Consider the following 26,135-nt stretch of genomic DNA (forward strand, 5'->3'; position numbering starts at 1 on the left):
TGTGTGTGTAGGTGTTAGTGTGTCCGTGTAGGTGTTAGTGTGTCCCTCTGTGTATATCTGTGTGTGTGTGTGTGTGTAGGTGTTAGTCTGTCCCTGTGTGTGCATGTGTAGGTGTTAGTGTGTGTGTGTGTGTGTGTGTGTGTATAGGTGTTAGTGTGTCCCTATGTGTATATCTGTCTCCCTGTGTGTAGGTGTTAGTGTGTCCCTGTATGTGTGTGTGTGTGTGTGTAGGTGTTAGTGTGTCCCTGTGTGTGTAGGTGTTAGTGTGTCCCTCTGTGTGTGTAGGTGTTATTGTGTACCTGTGTGTGTGTATATGTGTTAGTTTGTCCCTCTGTGAATATCTGTGTGTGTGTGTGTGTGTGTGTGTGTGTGTGTGTGTGTAGGTATTAGTGTGTCCCTGTGTGTGTGTGTGTTTAGGTGTTAACATGTCCCTCTGTGTATATCTGTTGTGTGTGTGTGTGTGTGTGCGCGCAGCATTAGTGTGTTCCTCTGCATATATGTGTGTGTGTGTGTGTGTGTGTGTGTGCAGATGTTAGCATGTCCCTCTGTGTATCTCTCTTTTTGTCTGTGTGTGCGCGCAGTGTTAGTGTGTTCCTCTGTGTATATGTGTGTGTGTGTGCAGGTGTTAGCATGTCTCTCTGTGTATACGTGTGTGTGCAGGTGGTAGCATATCCCGCTGTGTATATCCCTTTGTGTGTGTGTGTGTGTGTGTGTCAGCGCACGTGGTGTTAGCGTGTTCCTCTGTGTATAAGTATGTGTTTGTTAGCATATCCCACTGTGTATATCTGTGTGTTTGTGTGTGTGTATGCAAGTGTTAGCATGTCCCTCTGTGTATATCTGTGTGTGTGTGTGCAGGTGTTCGTGTGTCCATTTGTGTATATCTGTGTGTGTATATGTGTGTCTGTAAGGAGGTGTTAGCATATCCCTGTGTGTGTGTGTGTGTGTGTGTGTGCAGGTGTTAGTGTGTCCCTCTGTGTATATGTGTGTGTGTGTGTGTGTGTGTGCAGGTGTTAGTGTGTCCCTGTGTGTGTGTTTAGGTGTTCTTGTGTCCCTGTGTGTGTGTGTACAGGTGTTAGTGGGTCCCTGTGTGTGTGTGTGTATAGGTGTCGCTCTGTGTATATGTGTGTCCCTGTGTGTGTGTGTGTATAGGTGTTAGTGTGTCCCTGTATATGTAGGTGTTAGTGTGTCCCTGTATGTGCATGTGTAGGTGTTAGTGTGTCCCGGTGTGTATGTGTGTGTGTCAGTGTTAGTGTGTCCCTATGTGTATATCTGAGTCCCTGTTTGTGTGTATAGGTGTTAGTGGTCCTTCTGTGTATATCTGTGTGTCGGTGTTAGTGTGTTCCTGTGTGTGTGTGTGTAGGTGTTAGTGTGTCCTGTGAGTGTGTGTATGTAGGTGTTCGTGTGTCCTTCTGTGTGTATCTTTGTGTGTGTGTGTGTAGGTGTTAGTGTGTCCCTGTGTGTGTGTATGTTGGTGATGGTGTGTCCCTCTGTGTATATCTTTGTGTGTCTGTGTAGGTGTTAGTGTGTCCCTGTGTGTGTGTAGATGTTAGTGTGTGTCTCTAGGTGTTAGTGTGTCCCTCTGTGTATATCTTTGTGTGTGTGTGTGTGTGTGTGTGAGTGTAGGTGTTAGTGTGTCCCTGTGTGTGTGTAGATGTTAGTGTGTGTCTCTAGGTGTTAGTGTGTCCCTGTGTGTGTGTGTGTGTGTGTGTAGGAGTCAGTGTGTCCCTGTCTGTGTGTGTAGTTGTTAGTGTGTCCCTGTGTGTGTGTGTGTGTGTGTGTGTGTTGGTCTTAGTGTGTCTGTGTGTGTGTGTGTGTGTGTGTGTGTGTGTATAGATTTTATTGTGTCCCTGTGTGTGTGTATAGATGTTAGTGTGTTCCTGTGTGTGTGTGCTACTGTGTCCCTGTGTCTGTGTGTAGGTGTTAGTGTGTCCCTGTGTGTGTGTGTATAGGTGTTAGTGTGTTCCTGTGTGTGTATGTGTAGGTGTTAGTGTGTGCCTGTGTGTATGTGTGTGTAGGTGTTAGTGTGTCCCTCTGTGTATATCTGTGTGTGTGTGTAGGTGTTAGTGTGTCCCTCTGTGTATATCTGTGTGTCTGCGAAGGTGTTAGTGTGTCCCTGTGTGTGTGTAGGTGTTAGTGTGCCCCTGTGTGTGTATAGGTGTTAATGTGTCCATCTGTGTATATCTGTGTGAGTGTGTGTGTGTGTGTATAGGTGTTAGTGTGTCCCTATGTATATGTATTTTTCCCTGTGTGTGTGTGTGTGTGTAGGTGTTAGTCTGTCCCTGTGTGTGTGTGTAGGTGTTAGTGTGTCCCTGTGTGTGTGTGTGTGTATGTGTAGGTGTTAGTGTGTCCCTGTGTGTGTATATGTGTTAGTGTGTCCCTCTGTGTATATCTGTGTGCGTGCAGGTGTTAGCATGTCCCACTGTATATATCTGTGTGTTTGTGCAGGTGTTAGTGTGTCCCTCTGTGTATATCTGTGTGTCCCTCTGTGTATACCTGTGTGTGTGTGTGCAGGTGTTAGTGTTCCCTCTGTGTATATGTGTGTTTGTGTGCAGGTGTCAGCATATCCCTCTGTGTATATCTCTGTGTGTGTGTATAGGTGTTAATGTGTCCCTCTGTGTATATCTGTGTGAGTGTCTGTGTATAGGTGTTAGCATGTCCCTCTGTGTATATCTGTGTGTGTGTGTGTGTCCGCGCGCGCGGTGTTGGTGTGTTCCACTGTGTATATGTGTGTCTGTGTGCAGATGTTAGCATGTCCCTCTGTGTATAAGTGTGTGTGAAGGTGTTAGCATATCCCGCTGTGTATATCTCTTTGTGTGTGTGTGTGTGCGTGTGCAGGTGATAGCATGTCCCTCTGTATATATATGTGTGTGTGTGGTGTTAGCATGTCCCTTTTTGTATATCCGTGTGTGTGTGCGCAGGTGTTCGTGTGTCCCTGTGTATATCTGTGTGTGTTCGTGTGTGCACAGGTGTTAGTGAGTCCCTCTGTGTATATCTGTGTGTGTGTGTGTAGGTGTTAGCATGTCCCTCTGTGTATATCTGTGCGTGTGTGTGTGTAGGTGTTAGTGTGTCCCTCAGTGTATATGTGTGTGTGTGGGTATTAATGTATCCCTGTGTGTGTGAAGGTGTTAGTGTGTCCGTGTGTGTGTGTGTATAGGTGTTATCATGTCCCTTGTGTATATCTGTGTGTGTGTGTGTGTGTGTGAATATGTGTTAGCATGTCCGTCTGTGTATGTGTGTGTGTGTGTAGGTGTTCTTGTGTCCCTGTGTGTGTGTGTATAGGTGTCAGTGGGTCCCTGTGTGTGTGTGTGTGTGTGTGTGTATAGGTGTGTGTGTATAGGTGTTAGTGTGTCCCTGTATATGTAGGTGTTAGTGTGTCCCTGTATGTGCATGTGTAGGTGTTAGTGTGTCCCGGTGTGTGTGTATAGGTGTTAGTGTGTCCCTATGTGTATATCTGTGTCCCTGTTTGTGTGTTCCTGTGTGTGTGTGTGTGTGTGTAGGTGTTAGTGTGTCCTGTGAGTGTGTGTATGTAGGTGTTCATGTGTCCTTCTGTGTGTATCTGTGTGAGTGTGTGTGTGTGTATAGGTGTTAGTGTGTCCCTATGTATATGTCTGTTTCCCTGTGTGTGTGTGTGTAGGTGTTAGTGTGTCCCTGTATATGTAGGTGTTAGTGTGTCCCTGTATGTGCATGTGTAGGTGTTAGTGTGTCCCGGTGTGTATGTGTGTATAGGTGTTAGTGTGTCCCTATGTGTATATCTGTGTCGCTGTTTGTGTGTATAGGTGTTAGTGGTCCCTATGTGTATATCTGTGTGTCGGTGTTAGTGTGTTCCTGTGTGTGTGTGTGTGTGTGTGTAGGTGTTAGTGTGTCCTGTGAGTGTGTGTATGTAGGTGTTCATGTGTCCTTCTGTGTGTATCTGTGTGAGTGTGTGTGTGTGTATAGGTGTTAGTGTGGCCCTATGTATATGTCTGTTTCCCTGTGTGTGTGTGTGTGTGTGTAGGTGTTAGTGTGTCCCTGTGTGTGTGTATGTAGGTGATGGTGTGTCCCTCTGTGTATATCTTTGTGTGTGTGTGTAGGTGTTAGTGTGTCCCTGTGTGTGTGTAGATGTTAGTGTGTGTCTCTAGGTGTTAGTGTGTCCCTCTGTGTATATCTTTGTGTGTGTGTGTGAGTGTAGGTGTTAGTGTGTCCATGTGTGTGTGTAGGTGTTAGTGTGTCCCTGTGTGTGTGTGTGTGTGTGTGTAGATGTTAGTGTGTGTCTCTAGGTGTTAGTGTGTCCCTGTGTGTGTGTGTGTAGGTATTAGTGTGTCCCTGTATGTGTGTGTGTGTGTAGGAGTCAGTGTGTCCCTGTCTGTGTGTGTAGTTGTTAGTGTGTCCCTGTGTGTGTGTTTGTGTGTATAGGTGTTATGTGTGTCCCTGTGTGTGTGTGTGTGTTGGTCTTAGTGTGTCCCTGTGTGTGTGTGTGTATAGGTGTTATTGTGTCCCTGTGTGTGTGTGTGTGTGTAGGTGTTAGTGTGTCCCTGTGTGTGTGTGTGTGTATAAGTGTTGTTGTGTCCCTGTGTATGTGTATAGGTGTTAGTGTGTCCCTCTGTGTGTGTGTGTGTGTGTATAGGTGTTAGTGTGTCCCTCTTGTGTGTGTGTGTGTGTGTAGGTGATAGTGTGTCCCTCTGTGTATATCTGTGTCCCTGTGTGTGCGTAGGTGTTAGTGTGTCCCTGTGTGTGTGTATATGTGTTTGTGTGTCCCTCTGTGGAGATCTGTGTGTGTGTGTGTGGCTGCATAGGTGTTAGTGTGTCCCTGTGTGTGTGTAGGTGTTAGTGTGCCCCTGTGTGTGTGTGTAGGTGTTAATGTGTCCCTCTGTGTATATCTGTGTGAGTGTGTGTGTGTATAGGTGTTAGCATGTCCCTCTGTGTATATCTGTGTGTGTGTGTGTGTGTGTCCCTCTGTGTATATCTGTTGTGTGTGTGTGTGTGCACGCACGGTGTTAGTGTGTTCCTCTGTGTATATCTGTGTGTGTGTGTGCAGGTGTTAGCATATCCCGCTGTGTATATCTCTTTGTGTGTGTGTGTGGACGTGCGTGTGCAGGTGATAGCATGTCCCTCAGTGTATATCCGTTTGTGTGTGTTTAGGTGTTAGTGTGTCCCTCTGTGTATATCTGTGTGTCCCTCTGTGTATATCTGTGTGTGTGCAGCTGTTAGCATGTCCCTCTGTGTATATCTGTGTGTGTGTGCAGGTGTTATTGTGTCTCTCTGTGTATATCTGTGTGCGCACACACACACACACACACACACACACAACAGATGTACACAGCAAGGAGGGGACATGAAAGGTCCTTAGTTGGTAGGATTAGGGAAAACCCTAAGGCTTTCTATAGGTATGTCAGGAATAAAAGAATGACTAGGGTAGGAATAGGTCCAGTCAAGGATAGTAGTGGGAAGTTGCGTGTGGAGGCTGAAGAGATTGGGGAGACACTGAATGAATACTTTTCGTCAGTATTTACTCAGGAACAGGACATTGTTGCCGATGTGAGTATTGAGTCACAATTAATTAGAATGGATGGCTTTGAGGTATGTGGGGAAGAGGTTTTGGAAATTCTGGAAAGGGTGAGATTAGATAAGTGCCCTGGGCCTGATGGCATTTATCCTAGGATTCTCTGGGAAGCAAGGGAGGAGATTGCAGAGCCATTGGCCTTGATTTTTATGTCCTCGTTGTCTACAGGAATAGTGCCAGAAGACTGGAGGCTAGCAAATGTGGTTCCCTTGTTCAAGAAGGGGAGTAGGGATAACCCTAGTAACTATAGGCCGGTGAGTCTCCCTTCTGTTGTGGGCAAAGTCTTAGAGAGAATTGTAAGGGATAGGATTTATGAACATCTGGATAAGAATAATGTGATCAAGGATAGTCAGCATGGTTTTGTGAAGGGCAGGTCGTGCCTCACAAACCTTTTTGAATTCTTTGAGAAGGTGAATAAGGAGGTGGACGAGGGTAAAGCGGTAGATGTGGTGTATATGGATTTTAGTAAGGCGTTTGATAAGGTTCCCCATGGTAGGCTACTGCAGAAAATACGGAGATATGGCATTGAGGGTGAGTTGGAGGTTTGGATTAGGAATTGGCTGGATGGAAGAAGGCAGAGGGTAGTAGTTGATGGTAAAGGTTCATCTTGGAGTGCAGTTACTAGCGGTGTTCCGCAAGGATCTGTTTTGGGACCATTGCTGTTTGTCATTTTTATAAATGACCTGGAAGAGGGGTTAGAAGGTTGGGTGAGCAAGTTTGCGGATGATACGAAAGTCGGAGGAGTTGTAGACAGTGAGGAAGGATGTGGCAGGTTACAGCGGGATATAGATAAGCTGCAGAGCTGGGCAGAAAGGTGGCAAATGGAGTTCAATGTAGCTAAGTGTGAGGTGATTCACTTTGGTAAGAGTAACAAAAAGATGGGGTACTGGGCTAATGGTCGGATACTTGGTAGTGTGGATGAGCAGAGGGATCTTGGTGTCCATGTACACAGATCTCTGTGTGTGTGTGTAAGTGTTAGTGTGTCCCTGTGTGTGTGTATGTAGGTGATGGTGTGTCCCTCTGTGTATATCTTTGTGTGTGTGTGTAGGTGTTAGTGTGTCCCTATGTGTGTGTAGATGTTAGTGTGTGTCTCTAGGTGTTAGTGTGTCCCTATGTGTATATCTTTGTGTGTGTGTGTGTGTGTGTGTAGGTGTTAGTGTGTCCATGTGTGTGTGTGTAGGTGTTAGTGTGTCCCTGTGTGTGTGTAGATGTTAGTGTGTGTCTCTAGGTGTTAGTGTGTCCCTGTGTGTGTGTGTGTGTATGTAGGTATTAGTGTGTCCCTGTATGTGTGTGTGTGTAGGAGTCAGTGTGTCCCTGCCTGTGTCTGTAGTTGTCAGTGTGTCCGTGTGTGTGTGTGTGTGTATAGGTGTTATGTGTGTGCCTGTGTGTATGTGTGTGTAGGTGTTAGTGTGTCCCTCTATTTATATCTGTGTGTGTGTGTGTGTGTCTGTGTGTATGTAGGTGTTAGTGTGTGCCTCTGTGTATATCTGTGTGTGTGTGTGTCTGCGTAGGTGTTAGTGTGTCCCTGTGTGTGTAGGCGATAGTGTGTGTGTGTGTATAGGTGTTAGTGTGTCCCTGTGTGTGTGTAGGTGTTAGTGTGCCCCTGTGTGTGTGTATAGGTGTTAATGTGTCCCTCTGTGTATATCTGTGTGTGTGTGTATAGGTGTTAGCATGTCCCTCTGTGTATATATGTGTGTGTATGAGTGTGTGTGTGCAGGTGTTAGCATGTCCCTCTGTGTATATCTATGTGTGTGTGTGTAGGAGTTAGAGTGTCCCTCTGTGTATATCTGTGTGTGTGTGTGTGTGTGTAGGTGTTCTTGTGTCCTTGTGTGTGTGTGTGTGTGTGTGTGTGTGTATAGGTGTTGCTCTGTGTATATGTGTGTTCCTGTGTGTGTGTGTGTGTGTGTGTATAGGTGTTAGTGTGTCCCTGTATGTGTAGGTGTTAGTGTGTCCCTGTATGTGCATGTGTAGGTGTTAGTGTGTCCCGGTGTGTATGTGTGTGTGTGTGTGTATAGGTATTAGTATGTCCCTATGTGTATATCTGTGTCCCTGTTTGTGTGTATAGGTGTTAGTGTGTCCCTCTGTGTCCCTCTGTGTATATCTGTGTGTCGGTGTTAGTGTGTTCCTGTGTGTGTGTGTGTGTGTAGGTGTTAGTGTGTCCTGTGAGTGTGTGTGTATAGGTGTTCGTGTGTCCTTCTGTGTGTATCTTTGTGTGTGTGTGTAGGTGTTAGTGTGTCCCTGTGTGTGTGTGTAGGTGTTAGTGTGTCCCTGTGTGTGTGTGTGTAGGTGTTAGTGTATCCCTGTTTGTGTATGTGTGTGTGTGTCTATAGGTGTTAGTGTGTCCCTCTGTGTATATCTGTGTCCCTGTATGTATGTGTAGGTGTTAGTGTGTCCCTGTGTGTGTGTAGGTGTTAGTGTGTCCCTGTATGTATGTGTAGGTGTTAGTGTGCCCCTGTGTGTGTAGGTGTTATTGTGTCCCTGTGTTTGTGTATATGTGTTAGTGAGTCCCTCTGTATATATCTGTGTGTGTGTGTAGGTGTTAGTGTGTCCCTGTGTGTGTGTGTATAAGTGTTGGTGTGTCCCTGTGTATGTGTATAGGTGTTAGTGTGTCCCTCTGTGTATGTCTGTGTGTGTGTGTGTGTGTGTGTGTGTATAGGTGTTAGTGTGTCCCTCTGTGTGTGTGTGTGTGTGTGTAGGTGTTAGTGTGTCCCTCTGTGTGTGTGTGTGTGTGTGTAGGTGATAGTGTGTCCCTCTGTGTATATCTGTGTCCCTGTGTGTGCGTAGGTGTTAGTGTGTCCCTGTGTGTGTGTATACGTGTTTGTGTGTCCCTCTGTGTATATCTGTGTGTGTGTGTGTCTGCGTTGGTGTTAGTATGTCCCTGTGTGTGTGTGTAGGCGATAGTGTGTCCCTGTGTGTGTGTTTGTGTGTGTATATAGGTGTTAGTGTATCCCTGTGTGTGTGTAGGTGTTAGTGTGCCCCGTGTGTGTGTATAGGTGTTAATGTGTCCCTCTGTGTATATCTGTGTGTGTGTGTGTGTGTGATGTAGAAGCAGATGTCAAACCGAGGTGCTGCGGTGCCACATGTGGTGATGGGGTGTAACTGCAGCGTGACATGTTTACATAGGGAGGTCAGCTCCCTCCTCATTCTACACAGAGAGGTGGGTACAAGCAGAGCGGTAATTGACAATGTCTGACAAAGAAAGGGTGCACAGAAGTAATTTACTGTTTGCAACTTTTCAGATGGATGTGGGATTGAAAAGTGTGGTGGTGGAAAAACAGGCAGCATCCGAGGAGCAGGAGAGTCGCCGTTTCGAGCATAAGCTCTTCATTCCTGATACTTTCCCAGCACCACACCTTTCGACTCTGATCTCCAACATCTGCAATCCTCACTTTCTCCTAGACTGATGTGGGATGCCAAGGAGCTATTCCCACTAAGTGAGAGAAGCAATGATTTGTGTTTATGGGGAAGCTGCCTGAACACAGCAGGAAATGAATACGACCTTTGTTTCAATGGCAGCATTTATTGCCCGACCCTAGCTGTCCCTGAGAAGGTGGTGGTGAGCTGCTCTCTTGAACCACTGCAGCCCATCTGCTGTAGTTGGACCCACAATGCTGTTAGGTAGGGAATTCCAGGAATTTGACCCAGCGACACCTCAGGAACAGCGGTCTGTTTGCGACTCAGGACGGTGAGTGCCTTGGAGGAGAACTTTCTGGTAAGTCCCGCCTGTGGGGCACTGTATATTAAATTGGTTTTTGGAGCAGGGAGATGGACTAGGAGCTTGCTCTGTTCACCCCACACATCGGCCTGGTATTGCAGTATCTCCGGGAATGGTGTACACAACATCACCAAAGTTAAAAGCAGATTTATTCATCTTTTTGCAGTAGTGATTTCAGTGAAGTGTTACTTTCTGTTAGGTTCACATGTTTGCCCCACACTTCAGCAAATGTCAAATGGTTGTCCAACTCTCCAGATGTCTGAAATTTCGTGGTTATAGTCTTGTACAAGCAAGACATGCCTGCGGTTTGTTTGCTGGATAAACTCAAACCCCCATGTTTGTTTCTTCATACGTTACTGTACAGAATCAAACTGCTTCATAGAATCCCTACAGTGTCCAAACAAGCCATTTGGACCAACTAATCCACACCGAAGAGTATCCCACCCAGACCCTTTTCCCTACCCTATTACACTACATTCTCCCCTGACTAATGCCACCCCAGCCTGTACACTAAGGGCAATTTAGCATGGCCAGTCCACCTTAACATGTACATCTTTGGACTGTGGGAGGAAACCAGAGCATCCGGAGGAAACCCACACAGACACTGGGGGGGAGAATGTACAAATTCCACACAGACACGGTCGCCCGAGGGTGGAATTGAACCTGGGTCTCTGGCGCCGTGAGGCAGCAGTGCTAACCGCTGAGCCACTGTGTCAGCCATAGCTGGGGAAGGCTAGTGGTTACACTGATGACGGGAAGGGGGTGTAGTGAATCGAGTACTGGAGTCAGAGCCTAGAGGGAGAGGGAAAAGGGATAGGCAAGCAAAGAGGTAGGTGTTGGGAAGCCAATAGAGAGGGCCCGATGCTAAGTCGGGTGTTAATGAGAAGTGGGAATAGTTGTGGGAGGGTTTGGCTGCATTGGGAGTAACCCATTCAATGCAGGACCTGGGGGAAGAGGAGATGCTGGACATCTTAAAACGTAAAAGTATTCTTTTCACTGTATCTTGATCCAGGTGAGTATAATTATTCAAATCTCTCTCTCTCACTCTCTTCCTCGCTTTCTCTCTTCTTTCTCCCTTCTCTCTCTCTCTCTCTCTGTCGGAGTCTCTCTCTCTCTCTCTCCTGTCTCTTCCTTCTCTTTTTTGTGTTCTTTCCCCCTTCTCTCTCTCCCGGAGTCTCTTTCTCTCCCTCTCCCTCTCTCCCCTTCCCAACCTTGAATTCTCTTTCTCTCTCTGTGTGTTCTGTCTCTCATTCTCTTCTATCTCTTCCTTCCCCCTTCTCTCTCTATCTCTCTCTCTTTGACTCACTCCTCTTCCCATCCCTCTCTCCAAGAATGCATTGATAAATTCCCTGTAATGAAAGGGGCCTGGGCTTGCTGTTGATAGATTGGGACTGTGCAAGTTGCTGGGACAGCGGAGCTGACAGGGAGAGCGCGGGCTGAATGGCCGCCTTGAGGCGCTGCAGCACTCAGCTGGGTTCAGTCAGGCGCGTTCCACAGAGACTCCGCCCCCAGTGAACAGCCGATTGGTCCCTGAGCCTCATCTGCATGACCGTGAAACCGACTGGATCGGAAACGGATCAACTGCTGCAAAGCGATCTTCTGATCGAGTTGGAAATCCTGGGACAGGGGTTATAACAGCGACAAAAGGTCCAGCAGTCAGTGGCAAAAACTTTGAACACAGTCAGGTCGATTGTAAAGGCAGAGGGCAACGGTGACCAGCATGGGTCGCAACAGTTGTGGTATCGCTTCTTGGCCTCTTGGCTAAGAACAATGTGTAGTATCTGTTCTTATCAGATCGCTTCTCGGCCTTTTGGCTAAGATCAAGTGTCTGTTCTTATCAGGACAGGGGTCGAGTTGCGAGTCATCAGAGCTAGTGGAGATCATTGCTGGATCGTGATTGGGCGTTGGAGGATCGTTTGGTTGTGCTGACCTGCTATTGGTGGACCTTCATGCTGGCTTCGGCCTAACACCAATTCAGGGACCAGCCAACCTCAGAGCTATGGCCTCAACAGCTGTGCGCAGCCCTGGGCAGGGGGTTTGAAACACCGTCCGGGTGTCTGTTAAGAAGGTGGAGGAGCGGACACCAGTCGATCGGACGGTGTTCGTCAAGAAGGTGTTGTTCGAGTGCTGTGGATTCGCCGCAGCAGACGTGTACTGCCTGCAGGATTTCCCTGGGGCAGGCTACTTCGATGTCACCTTCAGGAGCGTGAAGCAATGTGAGCAGCTCCTGAAGGTCTTCAAGGAGAAGGAAGGGGAGCCGCTGTTCTCCATCTTGTCGGCGGTCCCCTTGTGTGTGCTTCCTGCACAGAGGAGCAGGGTTGTTACTATCCATATGTACAACCCCTACGTGCCAGCAACTGATGTCCTGACGTTCCTGGGAAGATATGTGCAGGTCGAGGGTCAAAGCACCGACGTGGTTGACCCTTTCGGGATCTGGACCAGCAAACGACAGGTCAAGGTAACCCTGAGGGTGGACGCCAGCGGGAATATCCTCCACCCACCCTCCAGCTTTGCTATCGGAGGGAGCAGAGGGTACCTGACTTATGCAGGGCAGCCGAAAGTGTGCCGAACCTGTGGGAGGTCAGGCCACATGGCGGCGGACTGCAAGGTCACGATCTGTCGGAATTGCAAGAAGGAGGGCCACCCGACCAAAGACTGCAAGGAGGAAAAGAACTGCAATCTGTGCGGGGAGGCGGGCCACATGTACAGGGCCTGCCCAAGACGAGGGGCCGCCACCTACGCGCAGATGGCCGGAGGCGGGCCACAAAAGGACGGCAAGGCACCGCAAACCGGCAAGGAAATGGTGTCAGGAGGCACTCGACAGGAAGGACAGGCCGGAGCAGAGCAGATGACAGCTACTGGAGAGGTACAGCTGCCGAGCGAAGCTCCGACAGGACAGGAGGAGGAGGCGGAGAAGGGAAAGAAGGAGGCAGAGGAATGGACCGTGGTGAAAAACAGGAAGAGGAAAACCCACCCGGTCACCAAGACCTCCCAGAAAAAGGGGAAAAGGCAGCTGCAGGGGGAAGATACGGACAGCTCTTCAGAGGGTGAGGACGGAAGAAAGGAGAGCCGTCACCAAAAGAAGAGGCAGAGCGCTGCGAGGAGAAAGGAGAGCAGCAACTGCCAACCAAGGGACGAGCCTCCTGAGGAAATGGGAAACCACCACCCCCCACCAGGTGAAAGCCAGGAGGGCCCCACCGCCACACAGCTCCAGGTCACTGGGAGCAGCGACCCTCTGACAGCCCCGCTGTCAGATATAGAAACAGACAGCGTGGACCCTGGTCTCGGCCCGATGACACCGGAGCGGGCAAATGGGCCGAGTGAGGAACTGGACAGCTACCTCAGCCCAGCGAGGGTCCAGCAGTTTGCGCACTGCATGGGGATGCAGACAGCTACCCCAGAGGGGCAGGACCAGCAGCAATCGGACATGGGTAACCTTACAACCTGTTAACAAAATGGGGTTTAAAATTGCAACCATCAATGTGCGCAGCATAAAATCTGCTGCGCGATGTGTTTCAACACTGGCCTTCCTGGCCAACGTGAAAGCTGATGTCCTGTTTCTGCAGGAGTGTGGGATACCGCACCTCAGCAGTTACAGGAGATGGTCGAGCTTGTGGGCCCATGGGCCGTCAGTGTGGTCGGGGGGCAACGATAACCGCTCCTCGGGCCTGGGTATTCTGTTACGGGGAGGCAACTTCACCATCTCCGAGGTTAAGGAGGTGGTGGGCGGGCGCCTCCTCGTTGCTGATGTTACATACAGAAACGCTCCCGTGAGACTAATCAATGTGTACGCCCCAGCGGGTAAGAGTGAACGGTTGGCCGTCCTGCAGCAGCTTCCACTGTTGCTGGCTACGTCCAGGCCGGTCATTCTGGCCGGAGACTTCAACTGTATCATCGATGCAGATGGACGATCCGGCGGGGGGGACAGTAAACTGGACGCCACGTCCAGAGCCCTGATGGACACGGTCAAAGACGCCAAGCTGCACGACGTCTTCAGCACCCCTGCAGACGGAGCGCAGCGTAGATATACATGGTCACGGGCAGACGGGTCTATCCGCTCAAGGATAGATTACCTGTTTGTGTCCCGAACGTTCTCGGTCAGATCCACCGACGTCAAGCCGGTGTTCTTCTCTGACCACTGCCTCCTGCTGGCCGACTGTCACCTACAGGACGAGCAGCGGGCTGGTAAGGGAACGTGGAAACTGAACACCAAGCTGTTGACCCCGGGAAACATTGAGGAGCTCAAGAGGGATTACGCAGGTTGGAGAACCGTGAAGTCCCTCTTTGAGTCTCCAGCAGACTGGTGGGAAACAGTAAAAGGGAACATCAGGAGGTTCTTCATCCTCAAAGGTGTTCAGGAGGCGAGAGAGAGACGGGGAAAACTGTCCCAGCTCCAGGAAAGTATGCAGAACCTGCTCCTGCTGCAGACGTTGGGGGTCGATGTCACGGAGGACCTCAAGGAGGTGAAGGGCCAGCAAGCCTCGCTCTTTGCCTCGGAGGCCTCCAAGATAATCTTCCGGTCCAGGGTCCGCTCGGTGGAGCAGGACGAGACGTGCTCACGTTTCTTCTTCCAGAAGGTGCACAAAGAGAGCTCCGTGCTCAGCAGCCTGAAGGAAGAAGATGGCTCGGTAACGTCATCTCAGGCTGACATCATGAGGATCAGCAAATCCTTCTATGCCAGTCTGTATGACTCGAAGCCAACCGACAGCGCGGCCTCACAGTCGTTCCTGTCCTCTATCACGGAGGTCCTAGACGACGGAACACGAGAGAGGCTGGACCAGCCGCTATCTCTGGATGAGCTGACCAAGGCCCTCGAGTCCTTCGAAAAGAATAAAACTCCCGGAAGCGACGGCTTACCGGTCGAGCTCTATTCCGCTCTTTGGGACTTGATTGGCCGGGACCTGCTGGAGGTGTATGTCAGTATGCTTCGGGCAGGTACCATGAGTGAATCCATGAGGAAAGGCATCATCACCCTCATCTACAAGCAGAAGGGGGAGAGGGAAGAAATTAGAAATTGGAGACCGATCTCACTGTTAAACACAGACTACAAAATCTTGTCAAAGGTCATCGCCAACCGGGTCAGGTCTGCTCTGGGATCGGTGATTCACCCTGACCAAACCTGTGCTGTACCGGGCAGGAAGATCGCTGAGAGTCTCGCACTCCTCAGGGATACGATCGCCTACGTGCAGGACAGGGGGGTGGACACCTGCCTCATCAGCCTGGACCAGGAGAAAGCCTTTGACAGGATATCGCATACATATATGAGGGATGTCCTCTCCAAAATGGGTTTCGGGGAGGGAATCGCTAATTGGATCAGACTGCTCTACACCAACATTGTCAGTGCAGTCTCAATCAATGGGTGGGAATCAGATAGTTTCCCAGTCAGATCTGGAGTCAGGCAGGGCTGCCCTCTCTCTCCTGCCTTGTTTGTGTGTTGCATAGAGCCATTTGCCGAGTCCATCAGGAAGGATGCGAGCCTGAAAGGGGTGACTATTCCTGGCAGCGGGGGCCTGCAGGTTAAGGCCTCCCTGTACATGGATGACGTCGCCGTTTTCTGCTCGGATCCGCTGTCCGTGCACAGACTCATGTGCATCTGTGACCAGTTCGAACGGGCCTCGGGGGCCAAGGTAAACCGAGGCAAGACCGAGGCCATGCTCTTCGGGAACTGGGCCGACCAATCCTCGATCCCCTTCACCGTCAGGACTGACCACCTGAAGGTGCTGGGTATTTGGTTCGGGGGGGCTGGGGCGTGCACCAAGACCTGGGAGGAGCGGATCAGGAAGGTGAGACAGAAACTGGGCAGATGGGAGCAACGGTCGCTCTCCATCGCGGGTAAGAACCTGGTCATCAGGTGTGAGGTACTCTCAGTATTGTTATACGTGGCACAGGTCTGGCCTATCCCCAGAACCTGTGCTGCCGCAGTCACCCGGGCCATCTTCCACTTCGTGTGGAGATCAAAGATGGACCGGGTCCGAAGAGATGTAATGTACAAAGACCGGTGCAATGGGGGAAAAAACACACCCAATGCCACCCTCACCCTGATGGCCACCTTTGTGTGTGGCTGCATCAAGCTGTGCGTGGATCCCCGGTACGCAAACACCAAGTGTCACTACGTACTGAGGTTCTACCTGTCCCCGGTGTTGCGAAGGATGGGCCTGGCCTCGCTGCCGCGGAACGCTCCGAGTAGTTGGACCGTTCCGTACCACCTGTCCTTCGTGGAGAAATTTATCAAGAAAAACACCTTTGACCACAAGTCCATCAGGAAGTGGTCAGCACGTAGTGTCCTTGAGACCCTTCGGGAAAAGGAGAGGGCAGATCCTGTCGAGCGGTTCCCTGAGCAGACTGTCAAAGCCATTTGGCAGAATGCCTCATCGCCAGAACTTTCCAACAAGCACCAAGACATGGCTTGGCTGGTGGTGAGAAGGGCTCTGCCTGTGAGATCATTTATGCACGCCCGGACTCTCTGCCGCACCGCACGCTGCCCTCGAAGCGGCTGCGGGGGGGACGAGACTGTCACACACCTCCTTCTGGAATGTGCCTAGCAGAGGAAGTCTGGAGAGGAATGCAGTGGTGTCTGTCGAGGTTCGTCCCGAGCAGCGCCGTGACGCGGGACTCCGTGCTCTACGGCCTGTTCCCCGGGACGCACACCGAGACGAACATCAACTGCGCCTGGAGGATCATCAACTCGGTGAAGGACGCTCTCTGGGTGGTCCGAAACCTGTTGATCTTCCAGCTGAAGGAGTTGACCCCGACTGAGTGTTGCAGACTGGCACATTCCATGGTCCAGGACTACGTGTTGAGGGACGCGATGAAGCTTGGGGCAGCTGCCGCCAAGGCGCGGTGGGGAAAGACCACCGTCTAACATCTGCCTGCCTAATGAAGAACAGGGGGCCCACACAGTCATTTGGGCTCCGCTGGCGTCTGAGCTCAATGTAATCGCACTAACCTGTGAATATGAATGATTACCCTGTTTCGATACGTAAAGAAATGGAATGTTCACAGAATGATGACATGTCCAATTGTATAGATTAAATATATATGAATAAAGTATATTTTTGAAATAAAAAAAAATCTGTTCTTATCAGTTTAATATCTGATATTCCCCCATGTGGGGAACTGTATATTGAATTGATTTTTGCAGCAGGGGGGTGGACTAGGAGCTTGCTCTGTTCACCCCACACATCGGCCTGGTATTGCAGTATTTCCAGGAACGGTGTACAAACCATTACCAAAGTTAAAAGTAGATTTATTATCTTTCACTGGGGTATCGCTTCTCGGCCTTTTGGCTAAGATCAAGTGTCTGTTCTTATCAGGACGGGGGTCGAGTTGCGAGTCATCAGAGCTAGTGGAGATCATCGCTGGATCGTGATTGGACGTTGGAGGATTGTTTGGTTGTGCTGACCTGCTATTGGTGGATCTTCATGCTGGCTTCGGCCTAACGCCAATTCAGGGACCAGCCAACCTCAGAGCTATGGCCTCAATAGCTGCGCGCAGCCCTGGGCAGGGGGTTCGAAACACCGTCCGGGTGTCTGTCAAGCAGGTGGAGGGCCGTACACCGATGGATCGCATCCTGTTTATTAAGAAGGTATTGCTAGGATGCTGTGGGTTCGCTGCAGCAGACGTGTACTGCCTGCAGGATTTCCCTGGGGCAGGCTACTTTGATGTGACCTTCAGGAGTGTGAAGCAGTGCGAACAGCTCCTGAAGGTCTTCAAGGAGAAGGAAGGGGAGCCGCTGTTCTCCATCTTGGTCCCGTTGTGTGTGCTTCCTGCACAGAGGAGTCGGGTTGTTACAATCCATATGTACAACCCCTATGTTCCAGCGGCTGATGTCCTGACCTTCCTGGGAAGGTACGTCCAAGTTGAGGGAGAAGCCACCGACGTGATCGACCCCTTTGGGATCTGGACCAGTAAGCGGCAGGTCAGAGTGACTCTGAGGGTCGATGGCAATGGGAACATTCTTCACCCACCCTCGAGCTTCGCAATTGGAGGGAACAGAGGCTACCTGACATATGCAGGGCAGCCAAAAGTGTGCCGAGCCTGCGGGAAGTCGGGACATGTGCTGGCGGATTGCAAAGTGACCATCTGCAGGAACTGCAAACAGGAGGGTCACCTGACTAAGGACTGTCAGGAAGAAAGGAGCTGCAACCTGTGCGGAGAGGCGGGCCACGTGTACAAGACCTGCCCAAGACGGGGGGGCCCCACTTACGCACAGATGGCTGGAGGTGGCAAGGCGAGCCGTGGACCCCCAAAGACCAGTAACGTCCACCTAGACAGCAGGGAAACAGAGTCTGGTGGCACCCAGAAAGAAGAACAGGCTGGAGTGGAGGAGGGGGCAGCCAGTGGAGAGACACAGCAGCTAATCCTAGCTCTCGCTGGGCAGATGGAAGCAATGGAGGAGGAGGAGGAGGTAATCGAGCAGGCAGAGGAGTGGATACCGGTTATAAACAGGAAGAGAAAATCCGGCCACGCCCACAAAGCCTCCCAGCAAAGGGGGAAAAGACAGCTGCACGAGGGAGGGATGGCCAGCACTTCGGATGGGGAAGACGGGCACAAAGAACATCATCACCACCAGAAGAAGAGACAGAGCGCCGTAGATAAAGAGGAGGGCATTTCCTCCCAGCCAGGAAACAACGGACCCCCTGAAGTCCACCCTCCACCCAGTGAGAACCAGGGGGGACCCACTGTCCCACAACTACAGGTAACTGAGAGCTGCGATCCTCTGACAGTCCCATTGTCAGACACAGAACTGGACGGTGCGGACCCTTGCCTTGGCTCAATGACTCCAGAGCAGGTAAATGACCCCAGTGAGGGCCTGGATAGCTACCTCAGCCCAGAGAAGGTCCAGCAGTTCGTGCACACCATGGGGATGCAGATAGCTACCCCAGAGACAGGACAGTCAAATGGACAAGGGTAACCCCATAAACTGGGGGTTAAAGAAGTTTTCCTTTGCTCTCATATAACAGGGCACCCACTCAGTAGGTGGGTTCCGCTGAAGCCACAGCTAAATAATAAGAGACTGGATGGTTAATGAAGGGAACTGTATTTAGGATAACTGTAAATTTGAGCAATTCAATCTGTTCTTTACGACATGGAATGTATATATGTATGAACGATATGACAAATTGTACAAGTACCAAAGATTTATTTATATGAATAAAGTATATTTTGAAATAAAAAAAATCTGTTCTTATCAGTTTAATATCTGATATTCCCCCATGTGGGGAACTGTATATTGAATTGATTTTTGCAGCAGGGGGATGGACTAGGAGCTTGCTCTGTTCACCCCACACATCGGCCTGGTATTGCAGTATTTCCAGGAACGGTGTACACACCATTACCAAAGTTAAATGTAGATTTATTATCTTTCACTGGGGGGTGTCCTCAGTGAAGTTCATGTGTGACCTCAGCCAATGTCAAATGGTTCTCTGACCGACCCGCCTGATGCCTTGCATTTATGTAACTATACTCTTGTACAAGCAGCACATGCCCTTGGTTTGTTTCCTGGATAGACTCAAACCCTCATGTTTGCCTCATATCTTACTGTACGCAATCCAGCTGTTTCATAAAATCTCTACAGTGCACAAACAGGCCATTTGGCCCAACGAGTATCCTACCCAGATCTTCCCCCCCCCTACTCTATCGCTCGACATTTATGGAACAAATTAGTGTGGCCACTCCACCCTAACCTGCACATCTTTGGACTGTGGGAGGAAACTGGAGCACCCGAAGGAAACCCACATAGACACGGGGAGAGAATGTACACCCTCCACACAGTCGCCCCAAGGCTGGATGAGTGGATGAGCAGAGCCTGGGAGCTAAGTTTGGTATCCATGGGGATGGCCTCAACTGGGACCTTGGGTTCATGTCACACTACAGGGGACACACGCAGGCACACACGCACATGCAATCACACAGACACAATTACACAGACACACAGGCACACACGCATGCAATCGCATGGACACAATTACACAGACACACACAGGCACACACACACATGCAATCACACGGACACAATAACCCAGACACATGCAGGCACACTCACATGCAATCACGTGGACAGAATTACACAGACACACAATTACACACATATACGTGCAATCACACGGACACAAATACACAGATACATGCAGGCACACACACACATACAATCACATCGATACAATTACACAGACACACACGCAGGCACACACACACATGCAATCACACAGACACAATTACACAGACGCGCAGGCACACACACACGCAATCGCATGGACACAATTACACTGACACACGCAGGCACACACACACACGCAATCACAGACACAATTACACACACATGCAGGCACACACACACACGCAATCACAGACACAATTACACACACATGCAGGCACACACACACATGCAATCACATGGACACAATTACACAGACACACGCAGGCACACACGCAATCACACAGACACAATTACACAGACACACACAGGCACATACGCAATCACACAGACACACGCAGGCACACACATGCAATCACACGGACACAATCACACAGACACGCAGGCACACACACAAATGCAATAACACAGACACAATTACACAGACATGCAGGCACACACACACATGCAATCACATGGACACAATTACACAGACACACGCAGGCACACTCACGCATGCAATCACACAGACATAATTACACAGGCACACACGCAGGCACACACACATGCAATCACACAGACACAATTACACAGACACGCAAGCACACACAAACAAGCAATCACATGAATACAATTACACAGACACACATGCAGGCACCCACACACATTCAATCACATGGACACAATTACACAGACACAAACACGCAGGCACACACACATGCAATCACATGGAAGCAATTACACAAACACACGCAAGCACACACACACATGCAATCACACGGACGCAATTACACAGACACACAGGCACACACACACATGCAATCACATGGAAGCAATTACACAAACACACGCAAGCACACACACACATGCAATCACACGGACGCAATTACACAGACACACGCAGGCACACACACACATGAAATCACGGACAAAATTACACAGACACACGCAGGCACACACACACATGTAATCACATGGATACAATTACACAGACACACACAGGCACACACATATGCAATCACACAGACAAAATTACACAGACACACGCACAGGCACACACACACATGCAATCACACGGACACAATTACACCGATACACGCAGGCACACACACACACACATGCAATCACACGGACACAATTGCACAGACCCGCAGGCACACACACACATGCAATTACACAGACACAATTACACAGACACACATAGGCACACACACACTTGCAATCACATGGACACAATTACACAGACACAGGCAGGCACACACAAACATGTAATCACACAGACACAATCACACAGAATCACACGCAGGCACACACACATATGCAATCACAGACACAATTACACACACTCACATGCAATCACACGCACACAATTACACAGACACGCAATCACACGGACACAATTACACAGACACGCAGGCACACATACACATGCAATCACACGGACACAATTACACCGATACACGCAGGCACACACACACACACATGCAATCACACGGACACAATTGCACAGACCCGCAGGCACACACACACATGCAATTACACAGACACAATTACACAGACACACATAGGCACACACACACTTGCAATCACATGGACACAATTACACAGACACAGGCAGGCACACACAAACATGCAATCACACAGACACAATCACACAGAATCACACGCAGGCACACACACATATGCAATCACAGACACAATTACACACACTCACATGCAATCACACGCACACAATTACACAGACACGCAATCACACGGACACAATTACACAGACACGCAGGCACACATACACATGCAATCACTGACACAATTACACAGACACACGCAGACACACTCACACATGCAATCACACAGACATAATTACACAGGCACACACGCAGGCAATCACACATGCAATCACACAGACACACGCAAGCACACACAAACAAGCAATCACATGAATACAATTACAAAGACACACGCAGGCACACACACATGCAATCACATGGAAGCAATTACACAAACACACGCAAGCACACACACACATGCAATCACACGGACACAATTGCACAGACCCGCAGGCACACACACACATGCAATTACACAGACACAATTACACAGACACGCAGGCACACACACACATGCAATCACACGGACACAATTGCACAGACCCGCAGGCACACACACACATGCAATTACACAGACACAATTACACAGACACGCAGGCACACACACACATGCAATCACACGGACACAATTGCACAGACACACACAGGCACACACACACATGCAATCACATGGACACAATTACACAGACACAGGCAGGCACACACACACATGCAATCACGGGGACACAATTACACAGACAAACGCAGACACACTCACACATGCAATCACACAGACATAATTACACAGGCACACACGCAGGCAATCACACATGCAATCACACAGACACACGCAAGCACACACAAACAAGCAATCACATGAATACAATTACAAAGACACACGCAGGCACACACACATGCAATCACATGGAAGCAATTACACAAACACACGCAAGCACACACACACATGCAATCACACGGACACAATTGCACAGACCCGCAGGCACACACACACATGCAATTACACAGACACAATTACACAGACACACACAGGCACACACACACATGCAATCACATGGACACAATTACACAGACACAGGCAGGCACACACAAACATGCAATCACACGGACACATTTCCACAGACACACGCAGGCACACACACATGCAATCACAGACACAATTACACAGACATACGCAGGCACACACACACATGCAATCACAAGGACACAATTAAACAGACACACACGCAGGCACACACACACATTTAATCACACGGACAAATTACACAGACACACGCGAGCACACACACACACATGCAATCACATGGATACAATTACACAGACACACACGCAGGCACACACACACATTCAATCACACGGACACAATTGCACAGACCCGCAGGCACACACACACATGCAATTACACAGACACAATTACACAGACACGCAGGCACACACACACATGCAATCACACGGACACAATTGCACAGACCCGCAGGCACACACACACATGCAATTACACAGACACAATTACACAGACACGCAGGCACACACACACATGCAATCACACGGACACAATTGCACAGACCCGCAGGCACACACACACATGCAATTACACAGACACAATTACACAGACACACGCAGGCACACACACGCATGCAATCACACGGATACAATTACACAGACACACACGCAGGCACACACACACATGCAATCACACGGATACAATTACACAGACACACACGCAGGCACACACACACAAACAATCACACGGACACAATTACACAGTCACATGCAGACACACACACACATGAAATCACACAGACACAATTACACAGACACACACGCAGGCACACACACACAAGCAATCACACGGACACAATTACACAGACACACACGCAGGCAAACACACAGATGAAATCACATTGACACAATTACACACATACACATGCAATCACACGGACACAATTACACACATACACATGCAATCACACGGACACGATTACACAGACACAAACGCAGGCACACACACACGTGCAATCACGGGGACACAATTACACAGACACACGCAGACACACTCACGCATGCAATCACACAGACATAATTACACAGGTACACACGCAAGCACACACACAAGCAATCACATGGATACAGTTAAACAGACACACATGCAGGCACACACACACATTCAATCACATGGACACAATTACACAGACACACGCAGACACACACATACATGCAATCACACGGATGCAATTACACAAACACACGCAAGCACACACACACACATGCAATCACACGGACACAATTACACAACAATACGCAGGCACGTACACACATGCAATCACACGGACACAATTACACAGACACGCAGGCACACACACACATGAAATCACGGACAAAATTACACAGACACATGCAGGCACACACACACATGTAATCACACGGATACAATCACACAGACACACGCGCAGGCACACACACACATGAAATCACACAGACACACGCAGGCACACACACACACATGCAATCACACAGACACAATTACACAGACACGCAGGCACACACACACACGCAATCGCATGTCCACAATTACACAGACACACGCAGGCGCACACACACATGCAATCACACGGACACAATTACACAGGTATACAAACAGGCACACACACACAATTGCACAGACACAATTACACACACACACAGACACACACATGCAATCAAACGGACACAATTACAGATACACACACAGGCAAACACAGACATACAATCACACGGACACAAACACACAGACACACGTAGGCGCACACATACATGCAATCACGGATGCATTTACACAAACACACGCAGGCACACACACACATGCAATCACACAGACACAATTACACACACACGCAGGCACACACACACATGCAATCACACAGACACAATTACACACACACGCAGGCACACACACACAATCACTCAGACACAATTACACAGACACGCAGGCACACATACACATGCAATCACTGACACAATTACACAGACACACACAGACACACTCACACATGCAATCACACAGACATAATTACACACATACACACGCAATCACACGGACACAATTACACAGACACACACGCAGGCACACACACACATTCAATCACACGGACACAATTACACAGACACACGCGAGCACACACACACACAAGCAATCACATGGATACAATTACACAGACACACACGCAGGCACACACACACATTCAATCACACGGACAAATTACACAGACACACGCGAGCACACACACACACATGCAATCACATGGATACAATTACACAGACACACACGCAGGCACACACACACATTCAATCACACGGACACAATTACACAGACACACGCAGGCACACACACACATGCAATCACACGGACACAATTACACAACAATATGCAGGTACGCACACACATGCAATCACACAGACACAATTACACAGACACGCAGGCAAACACACATCGCACAGACACAATTACACAGACACACGCAGGCACACACACACATGCAATCACACAGACACAATTACACAGACACAGGCAGGCACACACACACATGCAATCACATGGATACAATTACACAGACACACGCAGGCACACACACACATGCAATCACACGGACACAATTACACAGACACACGCAGGCACACACACACATGCAATCACACGGACACAATTACACAGACATGCAGGCAAACACGCAATCGCACAGACACAATTACACAGACACACATGCAGACACACACACACATGCAATCACACGGACACAATTACACAGATATACAAACAGGCACACACACGCAATCGCACAGACACAATTGCACAGACACATGCAGACACACACACATGCAATCACATGGACACAATTACACAGACACGCAGGCACACACACACATGCAATCACATGGACAGAATTACTCACACACACGCAGGCACACACACACATGCAATCACATAGACACAATTACACAGACACACACGCAGGCACACACACACATGCAATCACACGGACACAATTACACAGGCATGCAGGCACACACACACATGCAATCACACCGACACAATTACACAGACACACAGGCACACACACACATGCAATCACATGCTCACAATTACACAGACACACATGCAGGCGCACACACATGCAATCACAGACACAATTACACAGACACACAGGCAGGAACACACGCACATGCTATCACACGGACACAATCACACAGACACACGTAGGCACACACACACACACACATGCAATCACATGGACCCAATTACACAGACACACATGCAGGCACACACACACACACATGCAATCACACGGACACAATTACACAGACACGCAGGCACACGCATGCAATCACACGGACACAATTACACAGACACACAGGCACACACGCATGCAATCACACGGACACAATTACACAGACACGCAGGCACACACACACGCAATCGCACAGACACAATTACACACACACACGCAGGCACACACACACACGCAATCACATGGACACAATTACACCGATACACACGCAGGCACACACACGCAATCACACGGACACAATTACACAGACACGCAGGCACAAACATACATGCAATCACAGACACAATTACACAGACACACGCAGACACACTCACGCATGCAATCACACAGACATAATTACACAGGCACAGACACAGGCAATCACACATGCAATCAAACGGACACAATTACACAGACACGCAGGCACACACACACATGCAATCACAGGGACACAATTACACAGACACGCAGGCACACACACACACATGCAATCACACGGACACAATTACACAGACACGCAGGCACACACACACATGCAATCACAGGGACACAATTACACAGACACGCAGGCACACACACACAGGCAATCACACAGACACAATTACACAGACACAAGCAGGCACACACACATGCAATCACACAGACACAATTACACAGACACGCAAGCACACACACACAAGCAATCACATGGATACAATTACACAGACACACACGCAGGCACACACACACATTCAATCACACGGACACAATTACACAGACACACGCGAGCACACACATGCAATCACATGGATACAATTACACAGACACACACGCAGGCACACACACACATTCAATCACA

At 49.3% G+C, this 26,135-nt stretch overlaps 4 pseudogenes; all 4 read left to right on the plus strand.

Moving 5' to 3' along the window:
* The first annotated feature begins 9,244 nt into the window (after positions 1-9,244).
* Positions 9,245-9,380, plus strand: LOC148144589 (U2 spliceosomal RNA; annotated as a pseudogene).
* Positions 9,381-10,995: 1,615 nt separating this feature from the next.
* LOC148144590 (U2 spliceosomal RNA) lies at positions 10,996-11,120 on the plus strand (annotated as a pseudogene).
* A 5,183-nt stretch (positions 11,121-16,303) lies between these two features.
* LOC148144591 (U2 spliceosomal RNA) lies at positions 16,304-16,478 on the plus strand (annotated as a pseudogene).
* Positions 16,479-18,414: 1,936 nt separating this feature from the next.
* On the plus strand, positions 18,415-18,587 carry LOC148144592 (U2 spliceosomal RNA; annotated as a pseudogene).
* The last annotated feature ends 7,548 nt before the right edge of the window (positions 18,588-26,135 follow it).

Source organism: Chiloscyllium plagiosum, unplaced genomic scaffold, assembly GCF_037043375.1.
Source record: "Chiloscyllium plagiosum isolate Xiang-an unplaced genomic scaffold, Cpla_swu_hap1 HiC_scaffold_27, whole genome shotgun sequence".
Classification (NCBI taxonomy): domain Eukaryota; kingdom Metazoa; phylum Chordata; class Chondrichthyes; order Orectolobiformes; family Hemiscylliidae; genus Chiloscyllium; species Chiloscyllium plagiosum.